At 44.9% G+C, this 17,189-nt stretch overlaps 1 protein-coding gene across 1 annotated transcript in view; it reads left to right on the forward strand.

Moving 5' to 3' along the window:
- The first annotated feature begins 1,741 nt into the window (after positions 1 to 1,741).
- fuss (SKI family transcriptional corepressor fussel) overlaps positions 1,742 to 17,189 on the forward strand; it is a 46,778-nt gene continuing 31,330 nt past the window's right edge. The window contains exon 1 of the mRNA XM_069333179.1: positions 1,742 to 1,853. The gene's annotated coding sequence lies outside the window, so the exon portion shown is untranslated. The remainder of the gene's footprint in view (positions 1,854 to 17,189) is intronic.

Here is a 17,189-nt window from a genome sequence, read left to right on the forward strand (position 1 = left end):
AGCAGGAGACTACAGGGGCTGTAGTCGCTATGTAGACTATGACTACATACACTACAGGGACGCCTTGATGTGCTCCAGCGGTGGTAGGACAGATGGCTGCTATCCTGTAACCGTGACAAATGCAAGCGAGGACAGATGCGGGGAGGGAGAGGAAGGGGGAGAACATCCCAGAGACAGTTTGGGCTGACAGGAAGGCAGTTGCCAGGAACGGTGACAGAGAAGACTGTGGGGATGTAACACAAAACCTGTCGACCAAGGAACACATTAACAAATATAAGTATGCAGCATTCTTCAAACTGGCAAGTATCTGGATAGCGTTTATTAGCATGAGATAAAAGAGACATTGAGAATGATTATCTTGCGATACATCTTACGGGCGACCAGTTCTCGTACATACAACACCATCATGGAGGACACACCTACAAAAGCATAAAATTAAATAGTGCAAAGATACGCGACTAGACTCGTCCCAGAGCCTAGGGAGCTCACCTGCAGTAAGGCGCTCAACGAGCTCAAACTCACCATACTGAAAGAAAGTTGAATAAGACGACTCACAAAATATTTAGATGAATCGAGAGGATGGACAAAGAGGCAATACTAACCATAAGGAACGGTAGAGGGCACAGATGGAGGGAGGGAATTATCAAGCACCAAGGTATTACGACACTATAGCACTTGGAAGGGGTCAGGGTAAGGATTTGGGATAGGACAGGGAGGAAGGAAGGAATGGTGCCCAACCACTTGGACGGCCAGGGATTGAACTCCGACCTGCATGAAGCCAGACCGTCGCTCTACCGCGCAACCCAAATGGTTGGGCCGGGCGCAGGTGGAGCTGGAGACCCTGATCGCCAGGGGAAACTCTCCTTCGTAAGTGCTGCGAGGAAGCGGCTCAGGGCGGCGTCGCTGCAGGTCGTCGAGGTGCGGTCAATAACCAGCTTCAGCAGTTAATACGACGAGAAACAAAAGGGTCTAAAAGCTCTTGCATTAAACGACCGAGAGATGGAGAGGCGGAGCTAAGGAGCTATTGCACAACTCTTGTGAACACATTAGGTGAGTACAACTACGTGACTACATACACACATACACACTCGTGCTTACACGTCCTACACAATTAGCACTGAAACCGCCAAGCTCCTCCTGTATTTACCAATGAAGACTAATGCATTTCCAGCTTCCCTTATTCCATTCATTTCCCTCCCCCCCCACCCCTTCCCCCCCTCCTCCCACACACACTCCTCCTAATGCAAAATTCTACAATATGAAAATTCTACTAATTCATCGACGGCTGCAAAATCTCACGGCAGCCGTTTCCGATCTCAATACTCCATAATTGGCATGCGAATCAATGTGTGTATCTCTCAGATTCGTTATGTTAATCACTTAAACACAAACAGACTCCTGTAACTGAATTAGGACATCCGGACACTGCAACTGTGGGCGGGGTCAACTCCATTTTCTATTAAACTTTATATGTGGGCGGAGTCTCTTGCCATATCCGTGCGGCGGTTGGCTGGTCGAAACGATGACGTCATAAAGAAGGTGGAGCTCCGATGCGAGAAGCCGAGCGCCGATTGGCCGCCTGGAGAGAGTTCCGTCAGCGTGAGGGGAGAGCTTTGCATTATGTTATGAGGGAGGTGTAGCCAAGGATAATACACGTTCAATGATTGGCTGCCTGTGTCGATATGTGTCAGGACGGAAGCGGTAGTTACGATAACAAATCAGCTGACAGTTGTGCACCTGCTTTCCCCTCAGACGGAAGTGGGTCGTGGAAGCGAGGGGAGGAAGGAAGGGGACTACGGTACCAGCAACACCCATTGCTACTGACAGCCACTATCTCGCGCGCTATCATACAGGTGAGACCTCTTGGTTTTAAGATAACTTTAGAAAATAATATATTTTCCTCTGTACTACTGTGCCAGAAAATTAAACCCGAAAGTGTCTTACGTTTTGTGAATCTTAAAATGAAAATGAACCGATAAAAATGATACCAAAGAAGATGTTACTGAAAATGTTAAATAATATTTCCTCCCCTATTGTGATACGTGAAAGGGAAATCATCCAGGAATCGAAGTGTTTTTTTTTTCTTCAATGTCTTAATTAAATTACTTGTGATGGACATCTGTATCGAGCAACTTTAATTACAGTGAACTACGATCAATGTATTTATACAGCGAGTGAGCGACGTACTGCATCTTACGATGTTTTTCTAAAATTGTCTGTTTTGTAAAATGACATCACACTGAGCACCTGTATTTACAAGACAACTACTACACCTCATATCACACACCTGCCAAAACTCTTACTATAACAACCAAACACACACACACACACACACACACACACACACACACACACACACACACACACACACACACACACACACACACACACACACACACACACACACACACACACACACACACACACACACACACACACATACACACACACACACACACACCTGCAAAGACTCTTACTATAACAACCAAACACACACACACACACACACACACACACACACACACACACACACACACACACACACACACACACACACACACACACCTGCAAAGACTCTTCTTACATAAACACCATTAACAACATTACCAGCACACATCTGACACACTGTACAGCGCAAAATACACATGTTATGTCAAACAACAACACAGAAAAAAACAGGTCAACAAACAACCCGTACTCAACAGGAGTAGCCTGTTGCCACTATTGAAGAACTGCATGACAAAATGCAGTACTGTTGCAACCCCCTCCCACCCCTCCTACCCGTTTCCTTTCCCCCCAAAAGAGTCGATGTTTCCCGTCATTTATTTTGTAGAGAAAAAGTAACCATATCAAACACACCAAATTTATACCTTAATTTAGGCCGAAAATTGCGTATGTTAGGACTAAAAATATTTTTGTAGGGCAACAGCCTTAATTTTTAGTTAGTCTGCTTTTGTTTTTTTAAGTCTTATGGCAACCAATAGTATATTTAAAAAGTACAAAATGGAGGACTTTTTTGGAGGGTATAACTTCAAATTGTGAACTTTTTGGGAGGGTGTAACTTCAAATTGTGAACTTTTTGGGAGGGTATAACTTCAAATTGTGAACTTTTTTGGGAGGGTGTAACTTCAAATTGTGAACTTTTTTGGGAGGGTGTAACTTCAAATTGTGAACTTTTTACGGGGTATAACTACTCATAGTCACATTTTACTGGGGGTGTAAAACTGTATATATTCTGTTCATTTCATTATAGCTAAGGTAATGTAATTTTTGCATGATGGATTGTCACACTATTCAACCAGAATTGTGAATTAAATTGACTCATTACGGCACTCAGCGACTCATTACGGCACTCAACGACTCATTACGGCACTCAGCGACTCATTACAGACCTCAGCGACTCATTACGGCACTCAGCGACTCATTACGGCCCTCAGTGACTCATTACGGCACTCAGTGACTCATTACGGCACTCAGCGACTCATTCCGGCCCTCAGTGACTCATTAGAGCACTCAGCGACTTATTACGGCACTCAGCGACTCATTACGGCACTCAGTGACTCATTACGGCACTCAGCGACTCATTACGGCACTCAGCGACTCATTCCTACCTTTAACGACTCATTTCGGCCCTCATAAATACATATCGGCCCCTCACCGACTCATGCCGACAATCACCGACCCTCACTGACTCATATTATTCATGGTGACCCTCATACGGACCCACACCCGACTCATACCCCCTCCTCACTTACTCACTCCTCATACCACCACATTCGGATTAATTCACGTCAATTAATACCATCAAAGCTCATATCGTGTTGTTGTATTCTCTCTGGCATAGGGTCCAGTGTTGACGGATATGATCTGTTTATCCATCTGTCTATCTGTCAATGCATCAGTCCGTCAACCCATCTGTCAAGTTAGATTGACGGATTTTTGGTACTAGGGATCAGATCTTTCCGCCAAAATTTGTTAATTTGATAATATCGTCAATCTATCTATGGTTAGGTCCCCCCCTATTCACCAGTCAGGTCTACCTATCCATCGGCCCTCTTGGTTCGACATCCATCTCTGCTCAGGTCAACCCATCCCTCAAAAATTATGGAACTTATATTAAACGACCCCAAAAAATTCACTTTTTACACAATGAACTTCGTATAGCACTAAATAATGAAAGATAACAGCCAAACCACTAAATTAGAGTTAAAATTACGAATGCTATTAGCCTAGGAATGATTATTTAGGCCTTGGATAGGCTAAACTAACCTCTGGCGGCTTAATTCAGTTTGGCCTACGGAATTTTCAGTGGAATTGAAAATTTCCATTGAACTACGGTTAATATATTTTACTTCAACCCACCGGCCGTGGCCGCTGGCGAACCAGGGCGGTCACCCTTTCGTAATGCGAGATGGGAGAGGAGGAAAGGAGGGAGCTAAGTTGTAATGCATGAGTATGGTGCTAAGTTGCAATGCATCAGTATGGTGTTAAGTTGCAACGTGGTGCTATGTTACAGTACAGTTGTGTATTCTAGTGTGCTAGTGTGATAATTGCAACAGCAGTGTGTCACTGGAGTGAGTTGATTATTTGTAGTTCTGTGTGATAAACATTGGTGAAGTGTGGTAGTGTGCATGTTAGCAGTGAAGTGTTTTAGTGGGCAAGTTAGCAGTGAAGTGTTTTAGTGTTCATGTTAGCAGTGAACAGTGGTAATGTGCTAAGATATATATCAAGAACAAAATATATAAAAATCTGTCCTTACTGACATCTCAAGTCTTTCTTCACCTCCCGTTATTACCATTTGTTCCTTCAGCGGCACCGGCCACGACACAAACCAACAACAGCCTGGCTGATCAGCGGTACTGGGAGTTCATCTCTCTGAGGGAGGTTGATCTATGGGGAAAAAAATGGCCTGGTAACGTAATGTGTGGTCACTCGATTGTTTAAACGTAAATTAGACGTACATGTGAATGAGTTTGGGTGGATGTAAATAGTTAGTCGATCATATGAATGAGTTTGGGTTGATGTAAATAGTTAGTCGAACATATGAATGAGTTTGGGTTGATGTAAATAGTTAGTCGATCATATAAATGAGTTTGGGTTGATGTAAATAGTTAGTCGAACATATAAATGAGTTTGGGTTGATGTAAATAGTTAGTCGAACATATGAATGAGTCTGGGTGGATGTAAATAGAAGGTACGTCGTAAAGGCCAACAGCCCTTCTGCAGTTTCCTTAATTCTAACAACCAGAGGGTCCTTGAGATTAAAGATTAATAACTTCGGGGATTTCAACTATCCCCCCTCCAAAAAAAAAAAAACAGCCGAACGCAAAGTTTTGTATATAACTATCACCTATTATTTATACTGTGATTAAACTAAATTTATTTAGTTTAAGATATGCTTAAAAATATCGTTCGTACCCCGATCTTGTATATATATATATATACATATATACACATATATATATATATATATATATATATATATATATATATATATATATATATATATATATATATATATATATATATAATAGTAATGAGTATATTTTACTTGCATAACAAATTATGTACTAGATTTGTTTAATTATCATCAACAGGATTTGGATTTAGTGTAATAATTTACTGTCAAACTGTTTTATAATGATGGTTTTTGGTATGAATTTTGGATTAAAAAAAAAAGTGTTTTATACATGGAGTTGTGTGAGTAATCTCATGCACTTTGGTGAGGATAAAGTCAAACACCGCTACACAGCGGCGCTGACCACGGCTCTATACATCAGATGTGTGTTATGTATTGTTGTATGGGATTAACAACGGAAGTAACGGTATTGCTGTATGGGAATAACAACGGTAGCTGTATGGAAGTAACAATACATTTTGTAGATACTTCTGGTTTATAGTTTCGGGCACATAGGCGCCCACACACACACACACACACACACACACACACACACGCACGCACACACACACACACACACACACACACACACACACACGCACGCACACACACACACACACACACACACACACACACACACACACACACACACACACGCACGCACACACACACACACACACACACACACACACACACACCAGTATTGACACTGAATGCTGCCATACTGGCCCCTCCACCATATTTCTCAACCTCTCTCCTATTCCTCTCTCCCAATTCCTCTCTGCCTCCCTCTCATTCCTCTCTGCCCTCCAAGACTCCGCTGCTCTCCTGGAGGGTCACAGTCACTCCACCTCGTCCTCAAGCTCCTCTCTACAACTTAATGAATGCTTCAAGAAACATAAGGCCATCCTCTGCGATGCATACGGCCGTCCAGCGTTGCTTACCGCCGTAACTTCCACCCTTACTGCAAGATCGATCCTAAATCCTTTTATTTCCACCAACCACCTTAAGACCGACCAGCTTTTAATATATAAAAAAATATGTAACACTAAAAATTCATATTTTATTTCCATTGTTGTTTTGAAATTAATATATATTTTTTAATTGTTAATTGCTTGAGGAAACGTAAATTTTGTGGGGTTTCCTTAATTTCGTGAAACACCGGAATTTTGACGAAGTGGTTGGTGGCGCTGTGGTCTGTGGCGCTGTGGTCGGTGGCGCTGTGGTTGGTGGCGCTGTGGTCTGTGGTGCTGTGGTTGGTGGCGCTGTGGTCTGTGGCGCTGTGGTCGGTGGCGCTGTGGTCTGTGGTGCTGTGGTTGGTGGCGCTGTGGTCTGTGGCGCTGTGGTCGGTGGCGCTGTGGTCTGTGGCGCTGTGGTCGGTGGCGCTGTGGTCGGTGGTGCTGTGGTCTGTGGTGCTGTGGTTGGTGGTGCTGTGGTCGGTGGTGCTGTGGTTGGTGGCGCTGTGGTTGGTGGTGCTGTGGTTGGTGGCGCTGTGGTTGGTGGCGCTGTGGTCTGTGGCGCTGTGGTCGGTGGCGCTGTGGTTGGTGGCGCTGTGGTCTGTGGTGCTGTGGTTGGTGGCGCTGTGGTCGGTGGCGCTGTGGTCGGTGGCGCTGTGGTTGGTGGTGCTGTGGTTGGTGGTGCTATGGTGTGTGGTATAAGTGTTTCTTTGATAGCTTATCGGTCCATAAGGACGTCCTAGAGTTACAGTGGCCGGGCGTTACAACGTCCTAGAGTTACAGTGTCCGGGCGTTACAACGTCCTAGAGTTACAGTGCCCGGGCGTTACAGGGTCCTAGAGTTACAGTGGCCGAGCGTTACAACGTCCTAGAGTTACAGTGGCCGGGCGTTACAACGTCCTAGAGTTACAGTGGCCGGGCGTTACAGGGTCCTAGAGTTACAGTGGCCGAGCGTTACAACGTCCTAGAGTTACAGTGGCCGAGCGTTACAACGTCCTAGAGTTACAGTGGCCGGGCGTTACAGCGTCCTAGAGTTACAGTGCCCGGGCGTTACAGTATTCGTGAGTTACACTATCCAGGCGTTACAGCTTATTAGTTACAATTTGTTTAATTTTCCTGCGCTCTATTACAGTGGGCAAACATGACCTATATATGACCCTTTACGGTTCTGTAATTATCCCTCCTTCAGCCGCTAGTACAATATATAATTATTGTTTATTTACATTTTCAATATGCCCCTCAAGATTTTAATCTGATTTCCATAAAATTATTTTTTTAATGGCGTTATGAAACCGAAAAACTTATTTCCAAAAGAAATTCGTGTGTTTCGTGCCAAGTTGTTTTGTAATGATTATATTTACTTGGTGCTTGGTGCCACAAGGTCTTTGGTGTTCAGTGCTGTAAGGTCTTTGGTGCTCGGTACCGGAAGGTCTTTGGTGCTCAGTGCTGTAAGGAAGGTCTTTAAGCCCTGTGATCTAATCAGTACTAATATACTATTTTAACAGTGAAACAAAATAATGTTCATTTTCATTCGTTTTCGTTCGGCAATGTTTGTCTTACGAGATGTAAAACAAAAAGAAAACTTGAGACCATCGTGAATTATCGTTGCGATAGACATTATAAAACGATAGACATTCAGGCGAATTAAGACGATTTTATCTAGCGGAAAGTTGGATTAAAATCTTCCTGTTGGGTGAAGTATGCTTGAAAACGGAAAAACTATACTGGGGGTTACCATCTTCCAAAACTGGTAGTTAATTACAGCATTAACCCGAGTTACAGTATATGAATTACATCATTCATCTACTTGAACTGGTTCAGCGACAGTCAAGCTTCATACAGGGGTAGAAGTTCGATCCCCCGATGATCAAGTGGTCTGGCATACGGCAAAAGCCTTCATTTAATAATATTTACTTACAAATCAAACTTTTATTAAGCTCAGCCTTAACAATGTGGTAGTATAAGTGCTGGCTGTTCTAAGTGTCCACTTTGATTGGCCACCACCACTAAGCTAGGCTGTTGTACTTGGGCTACAGAATGGATTGATTAACAAGCTGGTTAAGCCTCTTTCCAAACCTAATAGTTTACCAGTGTTACTTTAATCGTTCCGCCATTGTTCTCTCTCTCCTCCCTAGTCTTCGTCCTCTAGCCGCCGCCCCCTAGCCGCCGCCCTCTAGCCGCCGCCCCCTAGCCGCCGTCCTCTAGCCGCCGCCCCCTAGCCGCCGCCCCCTAGCCGCCGCCCTCTAGCCGCCGCCCTCTAGCCGCCGTCCTCTAGCCGCCGCCCTCTAGCCGCCGCCCCCTAGCCGCCGCCTCCAGTAATAACACTAATGTTTCCTTTATATGATACAAATACCTCCAGTGCTTCTGTTCTGAATTCAGATAAAGAGGAACTGATTGTTTTGTGCCGTGTGCGTGTGAGCTTTATGTGTGAGCTGCGTGAGTAAGCTCCGTGCAAAAGTGCGTGCGTGAACTGATTGTGTGTGTGTGTGTGTGTGTGTGTGTGTGTGTGTGTGTGTGTGTGTGTGTGTGTGTGTGTGTGTGTGTGTGTGTGTGTGTGTGTACTCACCTATTTGTGCTTGCGGGGGTTGAGCTTTGGCTCTTTGGTCCCGCCTCTCAACTGTCAATCAACTGGTGTACAGATTCCTGAGCCTACTGGGCTCCATCATATCTACATTTAAAACTGTGTATGGAGTCAGCCTCCACCACATCACTGCCTAATGCATTCCATCCGTTAACTACTCTGACACTGAAAAAGTTCCTTCTAACGTCTCTGTGGCTCATGTGAGTACTCAGTTTCCACCTGTGTCCCCTTGTTCGCGTCCCACCAGTGTTGAATAGTTTATCCTTGTTTACCCGGTCGATTCCCCTGAGGATTTTGTAGGTTGTGATCATGTCTCCCCTTACTCTTCTGTCTTCCAGTGTCGTAAGGTGCATTTCCCGCAGCCTTTCCTCGTAACTCATGCCTCTTAGTTCTGGGACTAGTCTAGTGGCGTACCTTTGGACTTTTTCCAGCTTCGTCTTGTGCTTGACAAGGTACGGGCTCCATGCTGGGGCCGCATACTCCAGGATTGGTCTTACATATGTGGTGTACAAGATTCTGAATGATTCCTTACACAGGTTCCTGAACGCTGTTCTGATGTTAGCCAGCCTCGCATATGCCGCAGACGTTATTCTTTTTATGTGGGCTTCAGGAGACAGGTTTGGTGTGATATCAACTCCTAGATCTTTCTCTCTGTTCGTTTCATTAAGTACTTCATCTCCTATTCTGTATCCTATGTTTGGCCTTCTATTTCCACCACCTAGTTTCATTACTTTGCATTTACTCGGGTTGAACTTCAACAGCCATTTGTTGGACCATTCACTCAGTCTGTCTAGGTCATCTTGTAGCCTCCTACTATCGTCCTCAGTTTCAATCCTCCTCATAATTTTTGCATCATCGGCAAACATTGAGAGAAACGATTCTATACCCTCTGGAAGATCATTTACATATATCAGAAACAGTATAGGTCCAAGGACTGACCCCTGCGGTACTCCACTCGTAACGTCTCGCCAATCTGAGACCTCACCCCTCACACTGACTCGTTGTCTCCTGTTACTTAGGTACTCCTGTATCCAACGGAGTACCTTCCCTTTCACTCCAGCCTGCATCTCCAGTTTTTTCACTAGCCTCTTGTGTGGCACTGTGTCAAAGGCTTTCTGACAATCCAAAAATATGCAGTCTGCCCACCCTTCTCTTTCTTGCCTTATTTTTGTTGCCTGGTCGTAGAATTCAAGTAACCCTGTGAGACAGGACCTGCCATCCCTGAATCCATGTTGATGCTGTGTTACAAAGTTCTTTCGCTCCAGATGTTCCACTAGCTTTCTTCGCACAATCTTCTCCATCAACTTGCATGGTATGCAGGTTAGGGACACTGGTCTGTAATTCAGTGCCTCCTGTCTATCCCCTTTCTTGTATATCGGGACTACGTTAGCTGCTTTCCAAATTTCTGGCAGTTCCCCTGTTGCCAGTGATTTGTTATACACCATGGAGAGCGGGAGGCACAGTTCTTCTGCTCCTTCCTTTAGTATCCAAGGGGAGATTCCATCTGGACCTATAGCCTTTGTCACATCCAATTCTAGTAAACACTTCCTTACTTCCCCGCTGGTAATCTCAAACTCTTCCAGTGGTTCCTGGTTAGCTATTCCCTCTCTTATCTCTGGGATTTCTCCTTGCTCTAAGGTGAAGACCTCCTGGAATTTCTTATTCAGTTCCTCACACACTTCCTTGTCGTTTGTTGTGAATCCTTCTGCCCCTAACCTTAATTTCATAACCTGTTCCTTTACTGTTGTTTTTCTCCTGATGTGGCTATGCAGCAATTTAGGCTGAGTCTTTGCCTTGCTTGCGATGTCATTTTCGTATTGTCTTTCTGCCTCTCTTCTCATCCTAACATATTCATTCCTGGCATTCTGGTATCTTTCTCTGCTCTCCAGTGTCCTGTTATTCCTATAGTTTCTCCATGCCCTTTTACTTTGCTGCTTAGCTAGCCTACATCTCTGATTAAACCATGGGTTTCTCATCTTCATTTCACTGTTTTCCTTTTGGACTGGGACAAACTTGTTTGCCGCATCCTTGCATTTTTGCGTGATGTATTCCATCATATCTTGGGCCGTCTTTTCCCTGAGCTCTGTTTCCCATGCTATATCTGCTAGGCATTTTCTTATCTCCTCATAGTTTCCCTTTCGGTATGCTAACCTTTTGGTTTCGGTATCCCTTCTCGAGTTCAATAACCCTTCTTCAATCAGGTACTCAAACACCAATACACTGTGGTCGCTCATTCCTACTGGGTCCTCAAAACTGATTTCTCTTATGTCAGAGTCGTTCAGGGTGAAAACCAGGTCGAGTCTCGCTGGTTCGTCATTTCCTCTCATCCTTGTGGGTTCACTGACATGCTGGGTTAAGAAGTTTCTAGTCGCCACCTCCAGTAGTTTGGCTCTCCACGTATCCTCGCCTCCATGCGGTTCCTTGTTTTCCCAATCAATCCTGCCGTGATTGAAGTCCCCCATGATGAGCAGGTGGGATCTATTTCTACAGGCAGAAGAGGCTGCCCTCTCAATTATAGTGTTAACTGCCATGTTGTTGCTTTCGTACTCTTGACTGGGTCTTCTGTCATTTGGTGTGTATGTGTATGTATGTGTGTATGTGTGTGTGTGTGTGTGTGTGTGTGTGTGTGTGTGTGTGTGTGTGTGTGTGTGTGTGTGTGTGTGTGTGTGTGTGTGTGTGTATGTGTGTATGTGGGCATGTGCACGTGCGTGTATCTGGCATAGCCTGGGTCTGTCTGTCTATCCCATCTATCCATCTACCTTTCGGTCCCACTATTTAACCATCTATCTATCTATCATTCTAGCCATCCGTCCATCCATCCATTTACCTGTCCATCCACCTATCTTCTCCCCCCTTATCTTCCCTCTGTCTCCACTCTCCCCCTCACCTTAAGTCTTCACTATATCTTCACCATAATCATCTTTACCACTCACTATCTTCACTAAATTTATCTCCCCACTCAAGGAGCTCAAGAACGTTTTCAATAAAGTCTACGGAAATCGCATGCCCGATTTAACTTCAAACTTCATGAAAATTACATGGAGGTTTGGGAAGAGGGGGACTGTTACAGGCTGGATTTCTTAAAGAATTTAACTTAGGCCTACCTCGAGTAGCTAACCCCGGCCTGTCTGTGTCTCCCATCTATTCATCTACTCACCCATTAATCTATCCATCCCTTTATTCGTCTATCCCATTGATTGTCTAGGGGATCTAAATGTGGTCCCCTAACACGTTGTTCCCCCTTTGAATTCAAGCCACCTCGACCCGCCTATGTTGATCCCATCCCCCAGACCATTCCCCCTGCCAATTTTCGGAGCTAATATTTTCGTAATATCTGTTATAGCTAATGACATCATAATTATTAGTATTATATCATCATATATCATCATTATAACCAAGACTAACATTATTAATTAGAAACTACGTCCAGCACCAGTAATAACACGTATTAAAAGTGCTAACATTTAATTAAAAAGACGTCGGGTGGATATTAGGCTACAGTTCAAAGAGAGAGAGACTGCGGGGCCATAGTGCATTCTCACAGGTGAAGGAGCGGCCAGGGCCACACTACCACACAAAGGAGCGGCCCGGGCCACACTACCACACAAAGGAGCGGCCCGGGCCACACTACCACACAAAGGAGCGGCCCAGGGCCACACTACCACACAAAGGAGCGACCCAGGGCCACACTACCACACAAAGGAGCGGCCCGGGCCACACTACCACACAAAGGAGCGGCCCGGGCCCCACTAGCACACTACAAAGGAACGGCCAGGGCCACATTACCACACCACAAAGGAGCGGCCCCGGGCCACACTACCACACAAAGGAGCGGCCCGGGCCCCACTACCACACTACAAAGGAACGGCCAGGGCCACATTACCACACCACAAAGGAGCAGCCCCGGGCCACACTACCACACAAAGGAGCGGCCCGGGCCCCACTAGCACACTACAAAGGAACGGCCAGGGCCACATTACCACACCACAAAGGAGCGGCCCCGGGCCACACTACCACACAAAGGAGCGGCCCAGGCCCCACTACCACACTACAAAGGAGGGGCCGGGCCACATTACCACACCACAAAGGAGCGGCCAGGGCCACACTACTACACCACAAAGAAGCGGCCCGGGCCACACTACCACACCACAAAGAAGCGGCCCCGGGCCACACTACTACACCACAAAGAAGCGGCCCGGGCCACACTACCACACCACAAAGAAGCTAGTAACGTAGCGTAGTTCAGTGTATTATATACAGTACCATGTGATGTATTTATTGAAGGTACATGGTACTGTGAAGGTACTGTGAAGCACCGGCACCAGTAGCCCACATTCTGCCAGCACCCCCCCCCCCTCTCCCCACCCCACCCCTCCCCACCCCTCTCAACCAGCAACCCCTCCCCCCCCCCCAAGTCTACCAATACCCTCCCTCTCTCTCTCCACTCTACCAACACCCACAGGTCTAAAAACACCGATTAATTCTAGGAATGAAAAGGTCTTTGGGGCTCATATCCCCCCCCCCCTTAAAAAAACACTAGATTCAAAAACTCTACATATAAGCCCCTCTTAAAAAAAATACTGCAAAAAGCTCCACTCTACAAACAAAAACACTACTAAAACGAAAACAAACACTACTAAAACAAACAAAAACAAACACTAAAACGAAAACAAACACTACTAAAACGAAAACAAACACTACTAAAACGAAAACAAACACTACTAAAACAAAAAAAACAAACTCTACTTGAAAAAAACACTCTACTCAAGCTAAATTACTACTATAACACCCTAAACTACTGTGTTTAGTAGTAATTTTGTACAAAATTAATAAAAAAAATTTTTATTTTTTATAAATTTTGTACAAAATTTAGTAGTAATAACTACAAGACTGCTAAAAAGCCTTCTCTTCCGAAGGCTTTTTGGAGAGACACTATCACTACTAGCATACCTCCCCCTAACCTACCCCCTCTAACATACCCACCTCCCTAACATACCCCCATAACATACCTCCCCCCTCCACCAACATATCCCAGTAGCCTGCTCAAACGATATCTATGCGGACTCAAGCAGGTCGGTGTTCAATCCCCGAGCGTCCACAAGTGGTTGGGCACCATTCCTTGACCTCGTCCCATCACAAATCCTTATCCTGACCCACCCTTCCAAGTGTTATATATTCGTAATGGCTTAGCGCTTTCCTCTTATAGTTCTCTTCCCTTCCTTCCCCTCCCCCCCCTCCCTCTATCACTCAAATACGCCATACGCTATGAAGCAAAGGAACCAGCTTTATTAACCTTAATTAAGAAAGACAATTTTTTTTAATTTGGAAATATATTCAAACGAAACACAAGACGATGAAGTTATAAATTAAAAATACATTCGATTGTATTTGGTTTATTTTTTGGGGCTTTTGTATGATTATTATTATTTCTTTTTATGGCTAGAAAGCGTATTGACGCAAGGGTCCATAAACATTGATGCGCGCGCGTGCACGTATTGTTGCAAAGACACACACGGTTGAGAGGCGGGACCCAAGAGCCAAAGCTCAACTCCCGCAAGCACAAATAGGTGAGTACAGATACGCACATGTGTACACGAGAAACGCTTAAGCTTGATGACACTTATCAATCACTTACCCCTATAACTTATATATAACTTATAACTTATAACTTACCATGTATAACTTGCGTATAGGCAAGTTATACATACGCCGGTAATAATATTTTTTTCTAAGGATTGAATTTATATTACAAGCAGAATAGAATCGCGTGAAAGCTTTTGCACATAAAATTATTGATTTATGCCTTCATTAACGGAAGGGAGAGAATGAGTGATACAATACACACATATCGGTTGATTGACAGTTGAGAGGCGTGACCAAAGAGCCAAAACTCAACCCCTTGGCAAGTACAACTAGATGAGTACATACACTCGCGGCCGAGTGGACAGTGTTCATGGGGAGGTCGTAGTTCGATTCCCGGTCGAAGCCAAAAGAAATTGGCAGTTTATTTCACCTGATGCCCCTGTTCACCTGACAGTAAACAGTTACCTAGGAGTTAGACAGCGGCTACAGGCTGCATCATGGGGATGTGTGTGTGTGTATGGGAGATATGTAGTAGATATGATAGAGGGAACGGGGTCAGTACATCAGACAACCGACGGTTAGAAAGGCGGGGTCCAAGAGCTAACAGCTCGATCCAGCAGATCCAACAACAAACCCAACACCTTCCCACTCCCGGAACACCCCTCAACACCTGCAACACCCCCTCCAACCCCCCGCAACACTCCTCCAACACCCGGAACACCCCTCCAACACCCGCAACACCCTCCAACACCCGCACGCACAAGTCTCCCACGCCTCCTACGACGGGACTGGACAAGAGCCACAGGGGCGGCCTTGCATGTCGGGAAGACATTAAAACACACCAATGCGTGTCCTTCGTAGAAAGACAAAACCTGTTCACCCATAATCCTTCCAACACTCTACCTGCGGAGGGCCAACTAATGGGTTACAATGTGCCACCATTTAACACTGTATTGCGAGTAAACACCGTGGAGCGATGGAACACCGTGGAGCGATGGAACACCGTGGAACGATGGAACACCGTGGAGCGATGGAACACCGTGGAGCGATGGAACACCGTGGAGCGATGGAACACCGTGGAGCGATGGAACACCGTGGAACGATGGAACACCGTGGAGCGATGGAACACCGTGGAGCGATGGAACACCGTGGAGCGATGGAACACCGTGGAACGATGGAACACCGTGGAGCGATGGAACACCGTGGAGCGATGGAACACCGTGGAGCGATGGAACACCGTGGTGCGATGGAACTATTCTTCACGGAGACCTTACGTCCGCCTTGGCATCGACGTCACCGCTAGTGTTCCACAACCAATTGTGAAAGGAAACTACTGCCCAGGATTTGGGAGCTTCTGAAGTGAGGTAAAGGTTATCTCCCAAAGCCAAAGGAGCTACAAAAATAGTTTCTAAGGACACTTATTCGCCGTCATGTAAAAAGTGTATCTATTAATAAAGTGATATAATGAAGTAACTTATGATTGTGATGCAGGAGCCCCAACCGGGTCATATATTACACGAAGGAAAACCAATTCATGAATGTCAAAAGATATCGTATTATATATTATAAATAAGATATAATGTAATACACATTTCTAGTTGAACAAATCTTTTGGAAACTCGACTCATCATTGATGACTTCTACCGCTCATTGATGAAACACAGGACAACGATAATACTCATTTTAAAAAGCACTCACATTATTACCAAAAAAAATAACTAATGTATTAGTGTTTCGATATAAACTTGACTGTGGGTTTTGCTATACATGTTACGATTGGGGGGACATGCTTCTTATCGTGTCTAAGTACCTAAGCACTGCTAGCGATATAAAGGAAATCACACTAACTTGTTACGATGAAGTCAATTAGAGCCCTAAGGTGACTCGAATCAGCAATCAGGGTACTCCTCCTTCCTCCTAACCGCACACTTTACCCCCTGTAACCTCGATGTGGATTTATAAGTCATACGGGTCCTGTGGATTCCACTGAATCCACAGGAAGTCTGGACGATTCACCTGAAGCCGGTCCAAGCTTTATATATACCTGTCCATGGTCACTGGCACACAGGACAGTGACCATACCTCACATGGTCACTACCAAACAGGGCTGAGGCTCATCCAATTGGTCTAAATTGTAGACTTAAGATATTATATCCTAAGCTTACAAACTACTACCTTAGACACTATACACGTTTTGAATTACGAATGGATAAATGCAGCTTTTTACTCTTCACTACCACACACGAAAAGGATGGATTAAAAAAAAATATAGGATTAACATCTATCAACCCTTAAGCTTTTAAGGATTCATAGATGTTAATCTTCTTGTTTGAGGAGCTGTTCACTTGAGACAGTTAAACAAGTCCCAGTTGTGTCTGGGTACAAGTGACAGGATGAACAACCCAGCGGGTTTTCTTCCTATTGGGGAGTGTTGTACATGCTGCTATGGCGGTGTGTCCACTCACAGGATGAGTGACGCTGCCCAATAAACTCGCCTCTCGGGGCAAAATTTAAATTTAAAAATATGGCCACATTTTGGAATGAATCGTTCAGGATGTTTTCCAATATATCTGATGAAATTGAACAGTTATATGTTGGATTGTTCAGTGGTTCAGAAGATCTACATTCTTACAGATTCCTGTTCAGTAACTTAGTGTTCAAGTGTATGTTTT

The sequence above is a fragment of the Procambarus clarkii genome, chromosome 29, assembly GCF_040958095.1.
Source record: "Procambarus clarkii isolate CNS0578487 chromosome 29, FALCON_Pclarkii_2.0, whole genome shotgun sequence".
NCBI lineage: Eukaryota > Metazoa > Arthropoda > Malacostraca > Decapoda > Cambaridae > Procambarus > Procambarus clarkii.